Source organism: Megalobrama amblycephala, linkage group LG4 (assembly GCF_018812025.1).
Source record: "Megalobrama amblycephala isolate DHTTF-2021 linkage group LG4, ASM1881202v1, whole genome shotgun sequence".
NCBI lineage: Eukaryota > Metazoa > Chordata > Actinopteri > Cypriniformes > Xenocyprididae > Megalobrama > Megalobrama amblycephala.
The window spans coordinates 20,980,922-21,003,971 of NC_063047.1; the positions used below are offsets into that span (position 1 = coordinate 20,980,922).

Genomic DNA, 23,050 nt, shown 5'->3' on the forward strand with positions numbered 1-23,050 from the left:
GCTGCTCTTGCTGAATGGCACAGATTGCACTATGGACTATTGTACCTTTTGTATATTTTTATTTTTTTAACTGTATTTTATTTTTTATAACGAACAAGCTGCGATGTCACGTTTCCAGTACTTTGTTGTGTGTGCGTGAGGCGCGGGCGCGGGCGCGATCAAACAGCTGTCTTTGCTGGGGACTTGCCTCATCGTCATGGCAACCGTTCGTAGCAGGCCTAAGCTTGGCCACCCCTTTGGCCACCCCGCTCACAACTGCTGTTTCTGTCTACTTTTTTTGATAACAAGAATTGCGTTTATTTAAACGCAGAACCGTCTCTTTAAGACCACAAAAAAACGGGAGACTTTTCGCGCATTCCAACTTCGCCTCAGCGCCAGGCGCAAGTCAAACACGTGCGGAAATGATACAGGTGCGGAATGAGCTTCAGCAGAACAGCAGTGAACAGCGAACAATAACATTATAGCTTACGTAAATGTTTCTCAACTGGTGGGTTGCAAGACGGCGCACTTTTCAATCACGCACAAATATGATGCGCTGTATATTATCACTATAAATAAAGCGCAAAAGAAACTACGAGCATGCAACGTCGTAGTTCTGTCATCTATTAAAAACTGCATGCATGTATGTAGGCCTATTTGAGATATATATGCGTAACATGTCTCTGGACTAAAATATTCTGCCTATGTGAGATCACAATATAAGGCACAAGCTGATATGTAATTTTTTAATGCATAAATAAATGTGAGAACTGTGCATTTGTAATAGAAGATGCTAATTTTGTTAATTTATAAAGTACAAACAAAAATATCACATTTAAATGCATAATTAATTTTACATTCTGGCATTTATGTGCTGTTGATTTCTGCTTCCTTGTCAGCAAATGGGAATTCAAAAGAGAACACTTTTTTTTTTTCTCTTTGTACTGAGTTTAATTTAGGTGTGATAACTGTTGCAATTATTTATTTTGACAATATAGAAAGTTAAACATTTAGTGTTTACTTTTTTGGTTACTTTTTGAAACAGACAAACTCAGAATTGTTGAGGTTCATTGATTATACATAAAATTAAATGAAGGTTGCCCTAGTGAAAAAAAAGTATACTAAGTATACTTGCAGCAAGACTAATTATTAGTATATTTCAAGTGTGTTAATGACTAGTTCATTTAAAGTGTGCTATTTTGAAACAACTAATTTTGTACCAAGTATATTTAAGTTGAAATTAAGTAGTATTAAAATACAACTTTAAGTATATTTAGTATACTTATGTGTACTAAATTGGAACAACTTCAAGTATACTTAGTACACTTTAAGTATATGTCTGTGTAGTGACTAATTACATGCTTGATTAGTGATATTAAAGTGTACTTAATTTGTGTTATAAGTATACTTTATTTGTGTTAAAAGTATAATTTTTTGTTATAATATACATTGTATTATAAGTATACTTTATTTCTGTTATAAGTATACTTTTATTTGTGTTATAAGTATACTTTATTTCTGTTATGAGTACACTTTGTGTTATAAGTACACTTTATTTGTGATTTAAGTACATTACAAAATAATTACGAGTGTCTTCAGAAAACACAAGCAATATACAATGAATATATTATTTTACAGGTAATAGTACTGTATGCTCAGTACCTTTGGCTTTTTCCAAATATTAAACATTACACACTTTGCAGTCAATAACAATACACTTTGTTATTACTTATACTTTGTATAATATAGTCAACATTTGAAGCGGATCAAAACCATTAATCAAAGTTGTCCTAACTTTTTTGATCCACTTCAAATGTTGATTACTGTACTTTGAATTACATAATCTCACACAATACAGTTGTGCTACTATTTAAATACAGTTTAACACATTTTCCCAAAGTTGAATGAATTTGTTTTCAAGGCCATTAAAACAAATAAAATGTAACAACATCACTAATGAAGAGACATATTTCATTGACAAATCCAATAGTTTTTATTTAAACTTAGATTCAGCAAAACTTACCATGTTTTTCATTAAAGAACCCTAACCCTCTATACACAAATACAAATTACACATTATATTCCATTTTCTGATGAGCTTCTCATTGTGTCTGATGGCACAATGATGACCGCAGAGACTCGTGAAGAACAGCATCTGTTGACAGAATATACCAAAGATATAAGACAGCATGTTCAACTCTTTATTCACGTTTACAATAGTCTGTCTAAATCCTACATTGAACCAATACTATTTTTGAACAGTAAATGAGGATTAGCAGCAGGGAACTGTATCAGAATGGCATGTCGATGTTGTTTTCGGTACATAGTCAAGCATAAAACACTTTATGAATTAATATCGTACAGAATACGGGCCGATATGACCAATCATATGAATGTTTTGGTGCTGCATACAAACGTGCCATAAACCACCACACAAAAACTCAAAAAGGAGATATCAAGCCGAAATATCGCTCTCCGTTTGTTAACGAAAATAAAATAAAGTTTGTTAACTGGTAGACTACAACTCACCTCCCAATAGCAGCACTTTTCTCCGGTTCTTTCAGGATCGCGTAGGCCATGAAATTCCCGGTTGTCGTCGCCATCACGGTCAGGCTGCGATGTCACTTGATTGAACTGGTCAGAATCCCCAAGATTGAGCGATGTATTGCGCTTTCAGTGTTTTATTAAATAAATTACACATTGCGACATTATACTTCACCTGACTGACTGAGCGAGGAGATTCAGACGACGACCGTGACGTCAGCAGCTCTGATTGGCTGAAGGCAGTGAGCAACAAAATCTGATTGGTCACAGACCAAGTTGAAGAGACATTTGAATTCCGATAAGTTTAACCACTCGACATATTTTTTTCGCATTACTTGTGCTGCTGGTGTGTTGTTTAATATAGATTTGTGCGTACGATTGTAAAATGATTCTGCCAGTGTAAACTTAATAAACATTTACACATATTTGGAAATTGTATAGGCTACACTGCATATACTAAATGGGCAATGCATCAAATTGTAATGCATTCATACTGAAATAAATAGCACAAGTAATATAATGAATTCCAAGGATGAAGAAGTAAACTTAAAAAATATACTCAAATTTAACATTAGATACACTACAACTTCAGGATATTAAATAATGTATTTTTTAAATATACTTTCAGTGCATTGTTACAATGATCATTTCCAGCACACTGTTAAAATATACCTCAAATATATTTTTATAAAGTGCAAATAAATACACTTTTAAAAAATAAACTGAACTTACACTTCAAGTATATTTTTCTAAAATATATTTTTTAGAAAATATACTAAAGTACAATTATTTTAAAGTGTGTTAAAAGTTGCATTGTGAAAATATGATACTAATATACTTTTTATATATTTAATGATAGTACATTTTTTGTTAGTATATTTGCAGTGTACTATAGAAAAAGGGAATATATTTAAAATACAATAAAGTATACTTTTTTTTCACTAGGGTGAATAATCTTTGAACTACAGTATGTAGTTATCTGCATGTCTCATCCATGGAGATGCAACAATGGAGAACAAGCTATTGGGGGTTTTAAGAACCAGAACTGACTGAACAAGTTGAAGCTATAGTGTGAGCCCTTTTATTAATATTCCTGCAAGTGAGGAATGATTACAACAACAACAAAAAAAAAAAAGGTCAAATTCACTCAGCATTCCATGATCTAATTCACTATCTTAATTACAATTAAGTACAAATTCACTGTATTCAGTTGTGTTGTAATCACAGTCCAGTACATTATAGTCAGACTCATTTTTATGTTGAAATTATGAATATTTCAGTGTCACCCCGAACTGGTTGCTGGCCCCTGCCTGGCCACCCCTATGAAAAAATCCTGGCTCCGCCACTGGTTCGTAGCCAGGTCAGATTACGTCAGAGTTTGTTGCCGTTTGTTGGAAAACTGTTCACACCGCGCAGACATTCCACGACCCGACAAACGCCGATTAAACATGTTCAGTCGGGAGAAAACCGAATTCCGACCAACGCCAACAAAAGCCAACAGACGCCAACAGGGTTATCACACCGGTCCGAGTGTGTTGGCGTTTGTTGGCTGTTGTCGGTGCGGTGTGAACTGGCCTTAACAAGTAGGCTAATTGGCACCTGTTATGTATTTATGGAAAAAATGCACATTTTCCCAATTAGTAATTACACAGTGTGACAGTATCATACCAAAATAATTACAGACTTGTGATTTCATGCTGCATCTCAGCAGAGGTGCAGTAAAACGAAACAAGCTTGGTTTGCCATTAAAAGTTAAAAAAAGTGTTTGTCTTATCTGACATAATTGTAACTTGTTACTGGTAATGTGTTAGTATGACCCTGCATGTTTGGGTTGATTGGCACGAAAATATGTGACATTAAACGTTTCTGTTGTTTGTTTTATTTTTTACCTAAGAAATAAGCTATAGTTCTTAACACTTAACACATAACACTTCTTAAAGGGACTTTGGTTAGGTTCTCTGGTTAAGAGATTCAACATAGAATGAAAAGTGTGCCAACCAACCCCAGTATTTCCTAAAATTTTTTTTTGTCTGCCATTTAAAGGTTTAACATATTGCACAAATTGTAACTGACTGAAATGCATGTATTGAAATATTATACATTCAACTAATGATAAAACTGTGCTAGATTATGAGTTTTGTGAGGGAGGGGCCTTTGAGCTCATTTATGAAAACAGACTGTTTATGATTACTGTAAGTGATTTTCAAGTCGAAATTGTGTATAAAGCATAACAATGCCTGTGAAAGATGTGTTTTATGTATTTGAGTGGCATAAGTTGAGTTTTGATATTTAAATAGGGTCACTGGGCTTGTTTTGGGCAATTTTTTGATTTGCATTTAGGGTGGTTTTGTTACACAAACCTGGCAACCCTGTAATCAGCTAACCTAGCTAGTGATTTTTATTCTTATTTTATTTGATTTTAATATTCAATTCAAATGTTAGAGAAAAGAAGAAAAAAAAAACTTTTAGATATCTGATGGAAATCGGTTATGCTGTAATCTTTAGTAGCTCCTTTGAAGGCATCTTGAATAAAACAGCTCAATATTTAACAAAGCACATACAAAGACCTGAACCGGAAGCGATGCAACCTGTTTTACAGAATACAGAAGTTTGTTGCGCATTACTAAGCAGTGCAGTGCTTTTCCTATAGATGGCAGCATTTATCAACATTTTAGACTTCAAACAAAAAGGTGTCTGTATGGAATGGAAACAGGTCTGTTTTAGGAATCATAGCTTTGCATTTAAGTGGATAATTAGGGCAGTAAAAAATGAATCTATTAATAATTATGTTGATAAGGTGAATCATTATGCAGCTGTCATGCCTTCTACGTAATTGTGACTCAGTCATCTGGAGGCTGTAGTGATGAGGTAAGGAGCACCGGACACTACACAGACTTCATGATACACAATGTCATCCTGATGCTCTTTGACTACAGGGAGACCCACAGCATTGATCAGGGAGCTGAATGATTCCCATGGTGTTCCACAAGGATCCCATTTCCAAGGAAAAACAAGCTGAAATCAATCTCTGTCAGCTGTTGGCCTGACAAGGTCAATAAATGATAAACTCACCATAAGCGATAACCTAGTCTAGACATTATTGCTTTCATGACCATGTATTTCAGTTGATGGAGTATCAGATCAAAAGGTTGATGCAGCAGCAATAAGTTATTAGTCAGCATCAAAAGATGAAAATTTGATCACTTGTGAGGTGTTATTCTGACTTGCTCTGGCTTATATTGTAGTCACCTATACATTTATTTTGAGCAGTTAGCTGGTATCTGGTATCCAGACCAGCAGATCAGGGTTAGTATTACTTTTGTGTAACCGATTGAGGACATTGATGTAAGATGAAACCTATTTAAATAAATACAAATCATGAACAGGGGTGTACTGATCTTAGATCAGCAACTCTTAGAGAAGTGTCAATCAAAAGCAAACATAGTGAGCGTCTGATTGGCTCCTAAAGTGACACAGCAGAAAAAAACATGAGATTTTCATCTGCGCATAAAGACATTTGCTCATACACAAGACAACTACATATATGAACCAGAAATGGTAAAGAGTTGTGGTCACATAGTGAAATTTCATGGGCAAAAAGATCAATTTTCTATCTTCAGTAATGAAGCACAGCTCACACAGAAGTCACTTTTGAAATCCACTTTCAAATCCACATGACCAACTTGAACCTGTTGCAAAATCTGCATGTGGAAATCAAATTAGCAATGTTGCTAATTTGTGCAGACACATTTTCCTGAGCGTTAAATTTTGTAGTTTGCACTACCAAGTTATCCGTGTGCATGTAAAAGTGACTTTTACTCGTGCACATGAGAAAGCCTCAAGGTTTTTCTTTTTTGCAAATGTCACTCTAAGTACTCCGTAGTAACGCTTAATACTAGTTCACGAGTTCACACTTGCAAATAAGTCAGATAAATAAATAGTATGCATATTTGGCGTGCTGTCCGAGGACAGGGCTCCGAGCTCGGTATTTGGCCTGAACCCAGAGTACTCCCCCTGTATTCTGGTTAAGGAAGATAACCATGCAAGTGTGAGGAGACAGGGTGGTGGAGGGATGCTGAAAAACTGTCGAGGAACATGGGTGAGTCGACTGCGTATTTATAATGTTCTCCGCTTATGCTGATTGGGTAGACTTGTTGATTACTGATTGCTGACAGCTGGTTGGAATGAAGTGATGATTGAAAGGATCGTCTGAAAGTCCTCCTCACGAATTTTGTTAATAAAACATAATTTAAACAAAAAAGTAAACAAAAGCAAATTCAGTCCATTGTTAAAATAAATTCTGTACCATAATTTCTATTCCATTACTAATACCAAAGGACATGAGTGACATGATTTTAAAAGTACAATACATCCTCAGTATTTGTTCCAAAAATACAACTACTGAAACATATTTCTTTGTATCTAACAGGATGCTAGACACTTGGTCAAAGAGCTTTCTCTGTGAGCTCTGAATGTGTGGATTTTCACTGTAGCCTGTAGCAACACTGAACTAGCGGGGACAATGGAGTCTGATCATATAGGGAGACACCATTGTGCCAGCTCCCCCTCAGGGTGCATTATTAGGTCAAGCAAGTCGTGACTCTGAGCATTTATTTGCACTATGGAAAATATTGACAGGGAGCTATGGCTTGCGCCATTGATTTAAATTTAGACAGGGAGCAACTGGGCCGCCATCGTATCAGGGTGATTAATTAAAAAGCAAACGTTTTTTAGCACGGCTGGCTGACTCGCACTGCAGGGTGGAACAGTGCGGATTAGAAAAAGGGAAAAAGAAAGGGAGGGGTGCATTAGATTCGGGATGGCGAGCAGGCCCGGTACTGGACATCCGCTTTTAGCTGCAAGGGAAAATGGATGAAAAACATTAGCCGTTCGTGCGCTGCCTAGTTTTGACAGCTTCTGCTCCAGGCTCCTGGATTTCTGACCCATTACTGCAGCCCTGTGTGGCATCTAGTTGGTGCATTATGTTCCATGTCATTTCCCATTTGTCTCATTGTGGCTGATGTCTATTGAGAAAGCCAGTTCTGCTCCAGACGTTTTATACCTCAGTCCACTCAGCCAACGATAAAAATGTATGGATCAGCCGCATTGTTGTTCCTTTTATCATGTGCATTCAGTTGATTTGACAAACTGACCAGATGGGACAGTCTACAGTGTAGTGATGGGGTGAATGTACAAGGCCAATGTTTTTTACAGTTACTTATGGCTTGAAATTTAACAAGAAGGCCATGTGCCTGCAGACTACTTAACACAGCCCGTTTTGTGATTATAGTATTTCTATTGCTTTAAACAGTTTTTTTTTTTTTTTTAGATTGCACAGTAGGCTGGTCCTGTTACTTTGGAACTGATGATCAATGGCAATTTGCTCACATTTTTTTTTTTAAATACAGATTTCGTTTTAAATTACAGCAACTAAAGTAAACAGCATCTAAGTACATTAGAATATCACTAGCTTATCTCTAGAAAGGTCAATGTATTGAGGGCCTATTGATCTCTGACGAGTGACAAAACACCGTGTGATAAGCATCATTTTGAGGTTCCATTAAATAATCAATGTAGTAAAGACTTTTTTCTCTTTTTTGGCACATGCCCTGTGGACTTCAAAAGGTCAGTATTTGTTAGTTCATTGGCAGAGTGGTTAATCAATCAATAAGACTCTTGGCTGGGAATGTTGGCAACAGCTACACACACACACGCACACAAAATTTAGTTGTTTCAGTAGCTGGCTAAAACTGCCACGCAATGACGACAGGAGCAAATACTGTTAAATCTTATTTCTAATAAATAAATCATCAGTTGGAGTCTCGTGTGGTTCTGAGTGATATTATTCAGTCTCTCACTTAGAGAAGAAGCAAAAACATTCTCGGAAGAGAATATACGTTTTGTGCAGTAATATTCATTATGTATGCTTTAATAGCAGTGAGAGACCGCTGAAGTATATAGGCCATTAACAGAGGACAGACCTTTGCTAATTGTCTTTTTCAGTGGTGTGACTGTGATATGTCATGCACAACAGACCAGAGTACAAGTATGGCTTGACTACCATAAGCAATTTCATTATGGAGGAGAGCTGGCATTCATGTCACAGGCACCAACACTTTGATTGACAGCAAACATATGTAGATCTTGACAGCATAGACTCTATACAGTATCTGGAGAATGTCATACAAACTCTTGGGTCATTATGTGAGGTTTAAAGTTTGTGATAGAAAAAACTACTGTTAAGGAATATCATAATGTCTAAACAATAAAATCCCTCCTGAGATGGGAAACTTTACAAATATACAATGTTTATTTATAAAAATGTATGTTAATTGCTGCTTAATAGAAAAATGCAATCATTCTTTTGGTGGTAGTGAGAGAGTTATATTTTTCAACCAACATTTTTATGCCTGCTTAAAGGCCTAATTAGTCATTTTTTAACATTATAGTGCTATTTACATTAGTATGACTATAATTCTAATAAATGATATCTATAAAATATACTTATTTCCAGTATTGGGGAAAGTTACTTTAAAAGTAATACATTACAATATTGCGTTACTCTATAAAAAAAGTAACTAATTGCACTCAGGAAGTGCAAATTTACACCTGTACAGTAGAGGGCGCAGCTCAAACAAACCTTTCATCTGTGGTGTTAGGAGCCGTTCACACAGAACGCGTCTTTGCGTCTAAAAACGCGAGACGCAGCGCTCAGGAGTGGTTTTTAAAAAAGCGCAGCATAGAACGTGAGAGTCTCGAGACGCGCCTTTGAGACGTGATGCAATAACGACAATAACGGAAATAATAGAAATAGGCAAACACCAGAATTGACAGATACAAGTTTTGACATGGAAAAAAGAAAATAAGATAATAATGAACGCCTCCTCCGCCATGTTGCCGTCAAATAAAACAGTTGTCATGCCAACTTGCTACTGTAAACAGAAGCTCGCAACGCTTGCCCCGCCTCCGAGTTCTTCTGATTGGTCCACTGTTTTGGAACTGACATTGATGAGCGGCGCTGCGTGTAAAAGTTGAAATTCTTTTAATTTGACACGGCGTCTTAAAAACGCGGCGCTCATGTGAGAGGCGCTGCAAAAGACGCGAGCGTAAGGGGCCGTTCACACAGAACGCGTTTTTCTATTCCAATGCGCTACTTTCCCATTGTTTTTCTATGTAAACACGCGCTTGACGGACGTGCATGACCGTTACGCTCGCGTCTCGCGTATTTTGCAGCGCCTCACACATGAGCGCCGCGTTTTTAAGACGCCGTGTCAAGTTAAAAGAATTTCAACTTTTACACGCAGCGCAGCTCATCAATGTCAGTTCCAAAACAGTGGACCAATCAGAAGAACTTGGAGGCGGGGCAAGCGTTGCGAGTTGGCATGACAACTGTTTTATTTAATGGCAACATGGCGGAGGAGGCGCTCATTATTATCTTATTTTCTTTTTTTCCATGTCAAAACTTGTATCTGTAAATTCTGCAGTTTGCCTATTTCTATTATTTCCGTTATTGCATCACGTCTCAAAGGTGCGTCTCGAGACTCTCGCGTTCTATGCTGCGCTTTTTTTTAAAACCACTCCTGAGCGCTGCGTCTCGCGTTTTTAGACGCAAAGACGCGTTCTGTGTGAACGGCCCCTAACGGTCATGCACGTCCGTCAAGCGCGTGTTTACATAGAAAAACAATGGGAAAGTAGCGCATTGGAATAGAAAAACGCGTTCTGTATGAACGGCCCCTTATTCTGGCGCGCAGAAGAATTAGACTCAGGAGATGAAAAATAAACACTTACATCAGCAATAAAAACAAAAAAAAAGAAACAAATGTGAGGCTTATCTAAAGTCTTTTTTTTTTTTTTTTTTGCTTATTAGTATGGTTGAATTGGATCATTGAAGGTCAGCAGCAACGACATTGGTTAAAATACAGTAGTCAACATTTGAAGCGGATCAAAAAATTTCATCAACGTTGTCCAAAGAACTAAGTTGTCCTAAGAAGAAGGTTTTAGGACAACTTTAATGATGACTACTGTACATAGTGTTATTTAAGATAGTTTAATTATTACGGGTTTGTGTAATATTCAGAGTTTGCATTTCGCTGTTTTTATTCATTTTGAGGAATACTGAATCTGTTTTTGTGCAAGTGAGATGAGTAAATTCATTCTCACATTTAATGTAGAACTACAACAACCATCTTTTAAACAGCGCACATACCCCACTAGAAATTTTACGTTCCCAGAACATTCTCAGAACGTCCCTACTGGCGTCTAGTAACGTTCCCAGTACGTTCAGAGACGGTCACGATGTGGAGTTCTTTTAAGGGTTAGGGGACGTTATTTGGCGGACCTTTACAGAACATTCAGGACGTTCTCTGAACATTTAGGGAACCAAATTTTATTTGGAAATTTTTCTCAGAATGTCCCTGCTGCCCTTGTCAAAAAATTTAATTGAAAATTAGAGATTTTCAGATTAAATCTGAGCATCACAAAAAAGATTTTTGTTTATTGTTACCATTGTTGAGGTTCATATGCTGATTCATGATGTCTGTGTGAGTCTAAAAGACACTGCTCAAACCTCAAAACTCAGTTAACACAGTCAGAGTTTAGACTCTGGAGAGGATCAGTGAATCAGGACACTCCATGATGATTGAATCACCATCAGTTAATAACCAAACTCATCTGATCAGAATTTCTCTTGTAATTTTCGCTGTAACAAGCATGTTTTGGAAACACAGTTAAAGCAGCAGAGGAAATCTAATGTTAAAATGTCAAGAATCAAGAGCCCATCTAAAGCAAAACGCTCACCTCCATAACGGTGACTTCAAACTTTATTATTTTCAATAAAACATCAACATCTAAGCTGTCACCTGGTAACGTTCCCAGAACATTCAGAGACGGTCACGATGTGGAGTTCTTTTAAGGGTTGTGGGACGTTATTTAGTGGACCTTCAGGGAACATTCAGGACATTCTGGGAATGTTTAGGGGACTATTACTATAGGACGTTCTATTAACTTCCCAAATGTCCTCTTTGCAATGTTCTTGCATGACCATAAAATAACCAAAATAGAACGTCCCCCTAAACTCATATCGGGAACGTTATTAAATGACCGTGGGAACGTTCTGTTAATGTCCCAAATGTCCTCTTTGTAATGTTCTTATGTGACTATAAAATAACCAAAATGGAACGTCCCCCTAAAGTCATATAAGGAACCTTAAACTGCAGCACTTTCATTACCAAAAGAGGACGTTTTAAGGAACATCCCTAATGTTCTGTAAAGGTTCGGAATTTTCATCACTTTTAGAGAACTTTTAGGGAACATTGCACAAGGTCCCGAGAACGTCGTCTTCTACGTGGGATAACACCTCTGCACTAACGATTTCAGTCAACGTGCATGGGGCAGGAGAGCTGTCAGTCAATAACGGGAAAACAAAAGATAAAAGATATTTTTCTTGTAAATTTAAAAATAATGTGTTACTTTACTAGTTACTTTATAAAAGTAATCTGATAACGTAACATGCGTTACTTGCAATGCGTTACCCCCAACGCTGCTGATTTCCTGGAACAGTACACATTGTTGTAGTTTGTCCTGTTGTTAACATGCAAAGTGTGTAATATAGACTCTTTAATATAAAATATGTCCATATATCCAGTAAAGTTTACATTTGACAGTTTCTTAAAAATAGTGGATGAAAAAAAATCTGTTAAAAGTATCAGTAACATTCTGCAATGACAAATGATAGGTATAAATGATCATTAAATAAATAAATAAATAAATAAATAAACTTCTCACCAGTAGTTAGTGTCATTCTCATATTTTATTTCTAAGCTGAACAAAAATAAATCTTGAATGACCTGAAAAAATTACCAATCAGTTCTATTAGATAAGAATATCTAAAACAACTTTGTCTATTATTCTGGGCTTTGGAATGAGGAAGACTGTCTGAAATCTGCTACTGCCTGTAATGTCTTGTGTAACACATGGTTAATGTGTTGGGAAACTGTATACAATTAAGTTAACATGCCATCATAATTTATACAATACAATACAATGGTTCTGTCCTTTCCCCAATGAATGCACAAAAACACTTCACCACAGTGTAAATAACTAATTAAAGAAAAGGAATGGGGTAAACTGCTACAATTGTTTGTGTACATGTTGCAGTTCATGGCTTTGTTGACACATTTCCAATAATGCTCAGGTCTATAATTAAGGCTCTTCCCACTGTGATGCAGGAGAAGAGGTCTAATCCATAATTAGCTCACCAAGTAAAGCAAATGCATTCTCATACAATTAAAGAAAGAGAGAGAGAGAGAGAGAGAAAAAAAAAAAACAGGAAAGCAAACACACAACATTCATAGTGGCCCCCTGTGTGAGCTTTCTCATTAAGAACTCAAACTGCTTCACTGGCTGCTATTTAATGGAATTGAATTTTCTTTGATTGGAGTTTGCCATTCTTGACACTCTGAAACAACAGCACATGAAGGATGTGTTGGTGCGTGCTGAACCAAGAAAACTAATAAACTGTATAATTAAAGAAATTAAGTGTTGCATGGAGAGAACTGAATAGTGACTTCTCAGGGCGTCTGTTCATTAGTAAATTGTGCTGTGGCTTCTGAGTGGGTCACTAATCACAGCAGCCAAAGGGTGGCACTAGAGACCCATTACCTCCGAGTCTCAGCCATACTCTTCTTCAGGGTGAGGAATAAGATGCTTTTCTGCTGGAGGTCAAGAGGAGTGGAGAGGTGGCCTCCGTATACATGTATCCCCTTGTGTTTTGTGCCGTCTCAGGAAGTGGACCACTGGCAAACATGCTTGAGAGAGTTTCTGATGAAAAAAAAAAAAAAATTCAAATGCAATATTCATGTATCAAAAAAACACCTGCTTTTCTGGGCAGCATAGAAATTGGAAATGGTATGAGAGAGAAACTCTATATTTCATTCTTTCTGTGTGGCACTGACCAGCATTATCCAAATGAAAAGACAATCTGGTTGATTTCAGTGGCTTACTGTAACATCTATATCTAGTGCAAAGTCAATATTCTGACTTTTCCAAGCACATTCTCTCTCTCTCTTTCTCTCTCTAGAGACAGCAGTTGTCATGTTTAGGTTTGAACAAGCTTCACAGTCTTTTCAACCACACAGTATCATTATTTCTGTGTTACAATAATTCAAATTATCACAGACGTACTGGGATAAACGTTTATATTTCAGATATAAACACTGATGTCTATGGTAATGATCAAAATACAGCAAATCAACTTTTGAAAGTAATGATGCTTCAAAAAAAGATTGTATCAATTACATCGTTACACCAGTAGGTGGCGACAAGTGACTGTTAAAGAGATTTGTTCAAAAGTGCTGATTCATCCAGTAATGAATCAAGTGAAGTCTTTGAGTTATTGAATCATTCATTTAAAAAAAAAAAGTTAATTCAAATGAATAAAATATTTTTAAATAGATGGCGGCAATTAACATTTTGTTAAAACCTCTAGTAAATTACATGTTATTGTTTAGTTGTCTATTCAAAATCGTGGGAGAATTGTGATCTCTACTTTCAACAAACAAATAAACAACAGCAACAAAAATGTGATTCTCAATTTATCAAGTTTATTCTACTCTGCACTATTAACACTAAGAGTGCAACATGGTTAAATCCAAGAAAATAGAAAAAATAAATCCAAAGTGAAACGTTCACATGCAGGAATTGACTGACTGATGCTTATTTTCTGTAAGAAGAGTGAATTGTTGGCATGTGGAAGAACAAAGAAGCTGTATACCTGCCTAACATGAACCTTCTTCAGTAATCTTTGGTGTGCTGTTTCCTCTTTGTTCAGCTTTGAAGAGATCAGCAAAACGTTGTTTAGTGTAGTTTTACAGGTGTAATTTAAACTCACACAGTTGCAACGTGGATTGTCCATTATCCTCATAAAGCAACTGAGCAACTATAATAAATCACAGGTGAAAGACCTGTCACTATACTAGCACCATGAACAGCACTGGTATATCACATCAGGTTAATGTTCTTTGTTGAGGGTAATCTCTGTGCAATATCAGCTTCAAAGATGTGGCAACCTGTTGCCTGAGGGTAGGATTTGTGTCTTTTCACACACATAATTCTGTGCTACTGTAGGTGCACACTACATGACAGTGCATCATTAATATGAATGACTGTCAAATTTAATGTGTTTTGGCACATGTGTGCAAAAGATAAGTAAAATTGTCTACAATTTGCACAATAACTAAATGCACATGGTGGTCATCAAAACTGATGATGAGTTGATCCTCAGTGAAATTGTCAAATGTGAAGGTGGGGGTGAGTGTGTAAAAATGAACAAGAAAATGTGAATTTTCAGTTTACATGTAACATTCCTACAAAAATAAATGTACTGTATAAATAAAAATGTACATTTTCTTTTTGTGTTCTACAGTACTGACATTTCCCATTAAATTTTTACCTACAGTTGAAATTTGTATCTAAAAGGTTAAGTGTACAGTATACAAAGCAGTAAGTGTCAACAAAAAATGAACAAAACATGAAATTTGTATATAACAAATATTTCCACAATAAAAAACATCTAATTTGGACCAGTGTGGCTCACACGATGGCAACACTTTTTATTTTGGTGGCATTGGCCAATTTACTGACACAATAACTAGGTTTTGAAGCATGAATTAAATGTTTTGGGTGAGCTACTACATTTTGCAGACATGCAATAGAGTTCTGTTGTTCCAGCAAAGACTATACTGTAGATTTAGAAAGACGGTTCACAGCTATTAGTTATGAATGGGAGAAACTATAAGCGGAATACGTCCCGCCCTCCAAGTAAAAGAGCCAGTCACTGATTGATAAAGTCATTGCGTCACTGCAGCTGTGGTTAGAAGCTCCGGTTCCCATAGAAACCTGAGACTCGAGCTTAGGACTGCACATGCACATTGGCTCATGTAGCCTGAAAAATACGATTTTTTAATGCTATTTGAGCATAAGAAACAACATTTATTCGACAGTTTGTGTCCGATTTTGTTGCCGATTTGAAATATGTTATTTAATTGCGAGTTCGCCAAGAAGTAGCTGCCCGAAGGCATTGCAAATATGGCCACCAAGTGAACAGACTTTCCTTGAAAGGGACTTTGGTTCCAGCCAACTGAAACTAAGGGGCTGTGGTGGGTCAGAGCTGCATATTTTAGGAAGGTTTTTATGTTGCATTGTGTCTTGACACAGAATTTGGAGCTGGCACAAAGACTACACAAACCAGTCTTATCTCGACTATACCAGGTGAAGTAAGATCACTATAGTCATGGGTGGAGAATTTGATGAACATTAGAAGATAACTGCTGTTGCTTTGAGCAATAGATTATTGGTTACTATAATCAATAGATCTAATTATTTAACATTCAACTGATCTCTCTTATTAATTCTGACAGCTTAATTGGTTGGTACTGGGATGGGATTGTGATCAAGAATGCTTATGGAAAGCATTTATGAGCAGTATGATTGTAGGGTGCAGATCCGCCCCCATCAAAGAAAGAAAAATAAACCTTTGATACCAGCAGATAACTGATCTCTGTTACAGAAGCCAAGATTTTCACACCATGCTCAAGGAATCTTTCATCAGACACACCCATAGCAAGCACTAGAGTACCTGAGCCATAGACTGAGACACACTGATGACAGCCAGTAGGGTATGGGTCAATAACTGCAAAACAGAGGAAGACAAAGATCATATTGGCGAAAATGCTCTCATAAAGACCTTTTCACATTTATACCAATATTCCACTCCTGACACTGATATTGACCTACTATTCACCTCTCAAACCCTTTCTTTGGCTAACAGACCAAAATGAGCTGTTCTTCGGTACAAAAACAAATGCATCAAGAAATTTGCAACTTGTTACTGTTGCTATTTGTGGCAGTCGTGGCCTAATGGTTAGAGAGCCAGACTGGTAACCCGAAGGTTCTGGGCAGTGTTGAGGGTAACACATTACAAAAAATGTGAGTTATGTAATCAGATTACTTTTTTCAAGTAACTAGTAAAGTAATGCATTACTTTTAAATTTTTAAAGAGTTACTCTTTCAAATAAGTAACACAAGTTACTTTGTTTTCCAATTTATTGACTGACACCTCTACTGTCCCCATGTTGAGAGAAATCAGGAGTGCAGTGGCAATGTGTGTTCCTGAGTAAACATGGTGGTTATTCTAGACTAGTTCTAGACTAAATGTGAGTATACATTTTAGGGGTGGGAATCTTTAGGCACCTCACGATCCGATCCGATTCCAAAACGATTCTTGATAGTCTTTTTTTCTTATTAATTAATTTGTTTCGTAACCTTATTTTTTTTATTTAATACATAGTCTATGTAATTATAAGTACTTTTTAAATAATTACTAGTTTTAAAAAAAAAAACTGTATGTAAAGATTTTTAAATATAGGCTATAAACAGCTTCAAAACAAAAGCAAGTATTCTAATAAATAATAATAAAGAGGAACAACGAAACATTACAAGCAATAAACAAAAAATGCTTTCAGTATTTAAGAGTATCTGAACGTTTTCCATACAAAAGCTGTGAGTTTTTTTTTTCTTTCTCAGCTTTATGGTCATAGACAGCGGAAGAGTAAGCTGCATTCACAATAATGCACAGATCTCTTTTGAAATATAAGATGTTTTTGTCTTGTCTGTTTAATCCCTTAAGACATCTAACTGACTGTGTTTACTTTAATTTTGCGTCATTTTGACATGCAAGTAGGCTACGTTTAAACACTTAAACGGAGTCGCACACAGCCACTTGCACAAAGTGCACGTGCAAATTGAAAGCAGTCAGTGAGTTTCATATTTATAAAATATAAACCCACAGCACCCCAAACAACATAAATGATGCCTTCGTAGAGCATTTGTAAAGAAAATAACCCTACCGGCAGATGAAAACGCAAGCTGCAAGCGTGTTTCTCTCACAGCGCAAATCCTGTGCAATGATTAAACACGCGAATGTCCGCGCAATGGGTGTAATTCGCTCTAGCTTTTCCGAACTGTAAGAAAGATTATTTTATAGAGTGAGTGTATGAGAGTAAATGGAAACAAGCAGAATACGGTTGTTTCTGATGGTGCGTGTCCACTGGCACGGAGCGGAAGTTGAGCATCTTCAGGCTCGCGAGATTTAACCTCAACATCCATATGAATTGAAATGGCTCTCTCTGCTCCGCGCCAGTGGACATGCACCGTAAGCACACGCAGCGTCATCTCGCAACTGCGGTTAAAAATAAGCTCAGAATCCATTCTGAAATTCTCAGAATCGTTGAAGAGAGAATCGCGATGCAACAATACAACGATTTTTTCTCCCACCCCTAATACATTTACTCATTTACTTAGTCTCCTGCTTTCTATTCTTCTGTATTCCAGAAAGGCGGCACAGCTGAAAAGCTTGTTTGTTTGAGCTGTGCCCTCTACTGTACAGGTGTGAATTTGCATTTCCTTCAGCCTGAGGCTTATTCATTTTACTTTTGGTGTGAAAGAGCCTTTACATTTCCCAAAATAGAACTTTTTGTTGTTATAAAAACAAACAAACGGCCCAGCCCAGATGAGAAAGAGTCACGCAAAAGTAACGTAACACACTACTTTCCGTAAAAAGTAAATAAGGCAATTAGTTACTTTTTTTTAGGGAGTAATGCGATATTATAATGCATTACTTTTAAAAGTAACTTTCCCCAACACTGATTGTGGTTTCGATTCTCAATACTGGCAGGAAATGACCAAGGTGCTCTTGAGCATCTGTATGTCGTTTCATAATTAAGCAATTACTTAATGAAGAAAGATGCTGAATGCTTGTACATGTTTCTTCATCTATGGGCACTTTTGGTTCAAAATAGTCTCTCCTAAAGCACATTTTTCCCACACTCGATAGTTTATCTAATTAGTCTAAAAATAAGTGATGATGGAATGCTAAAAAGTTTTCAAGGCCTTCATACTGTACAACAAAAAGAAAGAAGTGGAAATCTGTTAGTAAACATCAAGCCCTCGGTCATACAAGTGGCCAAAGCTGATGAAACCCACCCACGTATAGTATCCACTCCTTCCTTCAAATAGCCATGTTGATAGTCTGCAAGCTACAAACTGTATAGATTTTTCTAACATCAAACAGATAAAGGTCAGATTGTGCCAGAGGCTCTTCTGACCCGCAGGCTCCCTGCTCCCCTCCCCTCGTGTGCTCTTAATCCAAAGGAACACTGAGGCTTCCAGCACAGATTAGTGGTGTTAGCCTGCAGGGCTTTCGACTGGGCTGCCGCCTGAAAACAGATCCCTCACTGTGCCCATGACCCCAGTGCTGAGATGTGGATAAGTGCCATATGGTTGAAGGTGGGTCCTATGGGGTCCAGTTCCTCGCAGACAGCTGGCCCCACTGGCCCTCCTGGGCGGCAGACCCCTCATGTCAGGGAGCAAAAACATGTGCCATAGCAAGTTAGCTAAATACTGCAGATATAGATTAGTGATCCCTGGCAGGGGACGGTGCTCTTACACAGGGCTGGAGTTGAACAGAGAGAGAGGAAAAGGCTTTGAAATGGATCAAAATCCTTCTCTTTGTCTTTTTAAGTACATGTAGTCATGAGAGGACCAACAATTAAATCAGGGCTAAGAAACAAAAAACACAGACACCATTTGTTTCTGTTAGGAATTTTACATCTGGCAACATTCAAGGAATGTTCCGGGTTCAATACAAGTTCAATAAACAGCACTTGTGGCGTAATGTTGATTAAGATGGAAATGTGAAAAATCTAGGTTACAGTGAGGAATTTTTCAATGGAAGTGAATGGGGTCAATTAAATTAATCGCTGTTTTAAAATGACAGTTGCGTGATTTAGTGTGAAAAAAGCATACTTATCTGTTCTGTGTTAAGTTGTATGCAATTATACAATCCAATTCAACTTCCACGAATGCCACAAATGCTGTTGCTCGTGTTTAACTTGTACTCAGAATATTCCTTTAATTAGACCTAAAAGACGTAATTGGACGGTCCTTTTCATTGTCTTTTTGTGTTGATGAACTATGCATTATGGAAATGTAAGAGTTGGCCTGAAGTACAGTGTAAAAGCATCTGTCATTGTGGTGGCTGCATGCAGGATGAGCGAGCAGTCGCTAAGTGTCATGAGCATATCAGTGTAATTCCAGGGTTGCAGATGTTGTCTAGATTGGATGTGAGGGATTAAGATGTAACCCAAGAGCTCTTTGAGTGAGTCCGGCATGGCTGAATCTGCTTCTAAAGACCCGGTGGCAGGCAATGCCGGGCGATCTGCCAGGACAGTATTACCAGCAGGGCACTTTAACAGGGTTTTACAGCTGGAGGGAATTCGTAATGAATTTTAATAGAGGGCTTTCTTAAAATGCTTTATATTAGTCCTTGGAGAGAAAACAAGTTGCCTTTAAACTGATTTACATTGTGTTTGTTGTTTAAAGCAAAACTAAAAGTATTTTCTTTTGGGGAAAAAAATGTTTTTTTATTGATAAAATGCTTGTAGAGTAAAATAAATAAATAAATGAATAAATTCCAATCTCTTGATATGATTGCTTCCTGGATTGCATTGTATTATATTTCAGAGGAGAGGTGCTTCATACTACGGATTAGATCCCAGGGAGAGGTAATTTCCTAAAAGCACTCTGAATTATTTGGTTATACAGGTGATGTAACAGTCGCAGACATGAATCCGATTTCTAGCTGTGAAGAAATAAGGAATCAGTGTAAAAGCTGGCAGACTTGAAACAAATGGAAGATATCTGATATCAGGTTGGCCTATTAAGGTTTAAACAAAGCTTCTGCTGAGATGAATCCATCTAAAGATCAATTGAAGGAAAAAAAACATACAATGAAAGCAAAAATTAAAAAAAGAAAAATATATAAAAGAATTGCAATAATCACAATAAATTGTAATTACAGAGAGATGGAAACCAGCACAAGACAAATATCTATATATGTGACTGGCATCTGTTGGGTGGCTTGATGCTCCCACATATAGTGAAAGGAGATTATGTTCCAGCATAAATGGAGCTTTTACTTTTTTTATATTTTAAATCCAGCAGGCCTAATCTAATCTTATCCCTCCCCAATCCAATTTTTAATGCTGGCTACACATAGGATTAGAGTGTTGGAGTTTGCTTTGTAGGCCATTTGACTGAAATGCAGCATCTGTGCTTTTTATTGAGAGATACAGACTCAAGATGAAACTGAAGACACAAAAGGGGAAGACATCTTTTTTACAATAAATAACCAACATGTATTAGTATCCTGCATTTACAGGTTTTTCAACCAGTATCAATCACAGACTGAAATCTGCTTTAAATAGACACGAATGGCAAGATACATTACTGCTCAAAAGTTTGAGGTCAGTAAGGTAGAAATTGACGTGTTAAAATTGATCAAAAGAGAAAGTAAAGTCATTTATAATTTTACAAATTATTTTTATTTAAAAAAAAAATGCTGTTCTTTTGAATTTTATATTCATTAAATATTAAACAACATGATGGTGTTCAACATTGAAAATAATAAGAAATGTTTCTTGAGCATCAAATCAGCATATTAAAAGGATTTTTGAAGTATCATGTGACACTGAAGACTGGAGTAATGAATGACTGCTGAAAATTCAGCTTTTCTATCACAGGAATAAAATAATTTTTAAAGATGTACTAAAATAGAAAATAGTGATTTCAGACTATAATAATATTTCACAAGATTACTGTATTTTTGACCAAATAAAGTCAGCCTTGGTGATTTCTTTTTGTTTGTTTGTATGAAGTGCAATGGCGTGACCTCCCTGTGACCTCTTACATTCAAAAGAACAAAAAGGGCCGGGGTGTCCTTTAAATGGCCGCTACACAGCTTTGCTAATAGAGAAATGGAAATGTGCTTCATTGCATTTCTTCGTACAACTAAACTTTCACAATCAGGCCATCCTCTGGCTGTTTACACAAGCTGTTTATGCAGTGATAAGCCCAGGTGATGTCAGGTGTGCATATTGAATAAATATTTGTCCGCAAACTGGCAGCTGTTTGTCAGGATGCCATTAAGCAGCCGTGTTGCAAAGCAACTTTCTGCTAGAAGATCTGCATTCCCTCGTCTCATAGCATCAGCTCCATCATTACATATTCAAATACAACACCAGTCCGGGTGGGCTCGTTCACTAAAGATCATCGCTTTTTGGAGCACATTGGCACCTGTTCCTTTAAATCTGAGGAATCCGTTTAAGATTTAACTGATTTGAGAGACTGGTAATCTAACAGATTCTGCACCTTAAATTAAATTCATTGTATCAAACACTTAAACTGAAAGCTGTAATGAACGAAATCTTTGGTTAGTATAGGACTGCAAATTAAAGATTTTCATTCAATTAATCATATAATATAATATGCCAAGTAATATATCAAATTAATCACAAATCAGACATAATTAAAACCTAATTTAAAAAAAAAGATGGTGATCCAAAACTTAAATTGCTCTGGTGGTAGGAAAAAAAAAACGAAAAAATGTTTTTCCCCACACTGTTTGATAAATAGTTTCATTTTTTTTTTTTTATAATATGTACCATGTGCATAAAAAGTAAGAAGATGTTTTAGGAAGATGTTAACATGTTATTCAAGCAACAAGTCTAATGACATAAACAATGACACAGAAATTCACACCCCAATTATTAAAGATTTACATTTTTCATACAGGTTGAACAGAACATGGAATAGTTTCCTTTCCTGTAGTAATTCATCACAGCCTCTCCGCAAATCCAGCACATTTCAGCCAGGGCTGTTTAGCCGTTCTGTAAATGGAACATAATGCTATTGAAGCCCTGTACGCAATGGGCCATGAAGCTGCCTCCAGCCTTAGTGAGGGACGTATGCCTGCCACACTGGGTATATCACTAAGTAGGGACATCAGAGCCCAAGTGTAAACATCATTTGGACACTGCAGTTTTTCCACTCAAATGGCTTTGATGTTGATGAAGAGAGACCTCCTTTGAAAGCGCAACGATCTGCACTATGGATGATCGATGCTGCCGGGAACGGACAGTAATTATTTGTGTTGCTAAGTGGGGGTGGCTATGCTTAAAGAGATGGTGCAAAGTTCTCTGGGTTTTACGTCTCCATCTCACCACCGGCTTTTTTATACAGAAGATAGATGTATTGTAAAAGTAAGCTGATGGAAATGGCAAATGTGGCTTGTGTGGGGTTGTTTTTACAAGGCACATTAAGTTACATGATTTTTTTTTTAGTAACATCCAAATGTATTCATCCAAATTGTGCTAGATATTTTAACTCAAGAAAATGAATTAGTAAAAGTAACAAAAGCAAAGAAAAAATGAATAAAATCTACACAAGAAGCTGCAACAGAACAGAGGCGAACTGAAAAGAAACCAAGTCAGTCTGATGAACATGCCAACATCATTACTAATTTAGCTTGAAAACCCCATCTCCACATGAATGGAGAGAGAGAATGCCCCATTGCTCAATAACGTGATGGGAAATTGAAAGGAAACTTTTGCGCTCCTGTTCAGAGGCTTTGCAT

The 23,050-nt window shown here is 36.8% G+C and overlaps 1 protein-coding gene across 5 annotated transcripts in view; it reads right to left on the reverse strand.

Annotated features, from left to right (window-relative positions):
• Positions 1 to 23,050, reverse strand: part of fsta (follistatin a) — a 137,562-nt gene that overhangs the window by 11,270 nt on the left and 103,242 nt on the right. Inside the window, exons 1-4 of one of the 5 annotated variants that reach the window (XM_048188218.1) lie at positions 17,427 to 17,687; positions 16,157 to 16,210; positions 14,294 to 14,350; positions 13,183 to 13,341 (exon numbers count right to left, since the gene is read on the reverse strand). The gene's annotated coding sequence lies outside the window, so the exon portion shown is untranslated. Of the gene's footprint in view, positions 1 to 13,182; positions 13,342 to 14,293; positions 14,351 to 16,156; positions 16,211 to 17,426; positions 17,688 to 23,050 lie in introns of those variants that run through there. The other 4 variants (XM_048188217.1, XM_048188219.1, XM_048188220.1 and 1 more) reach the window with 4 other exon arrangements.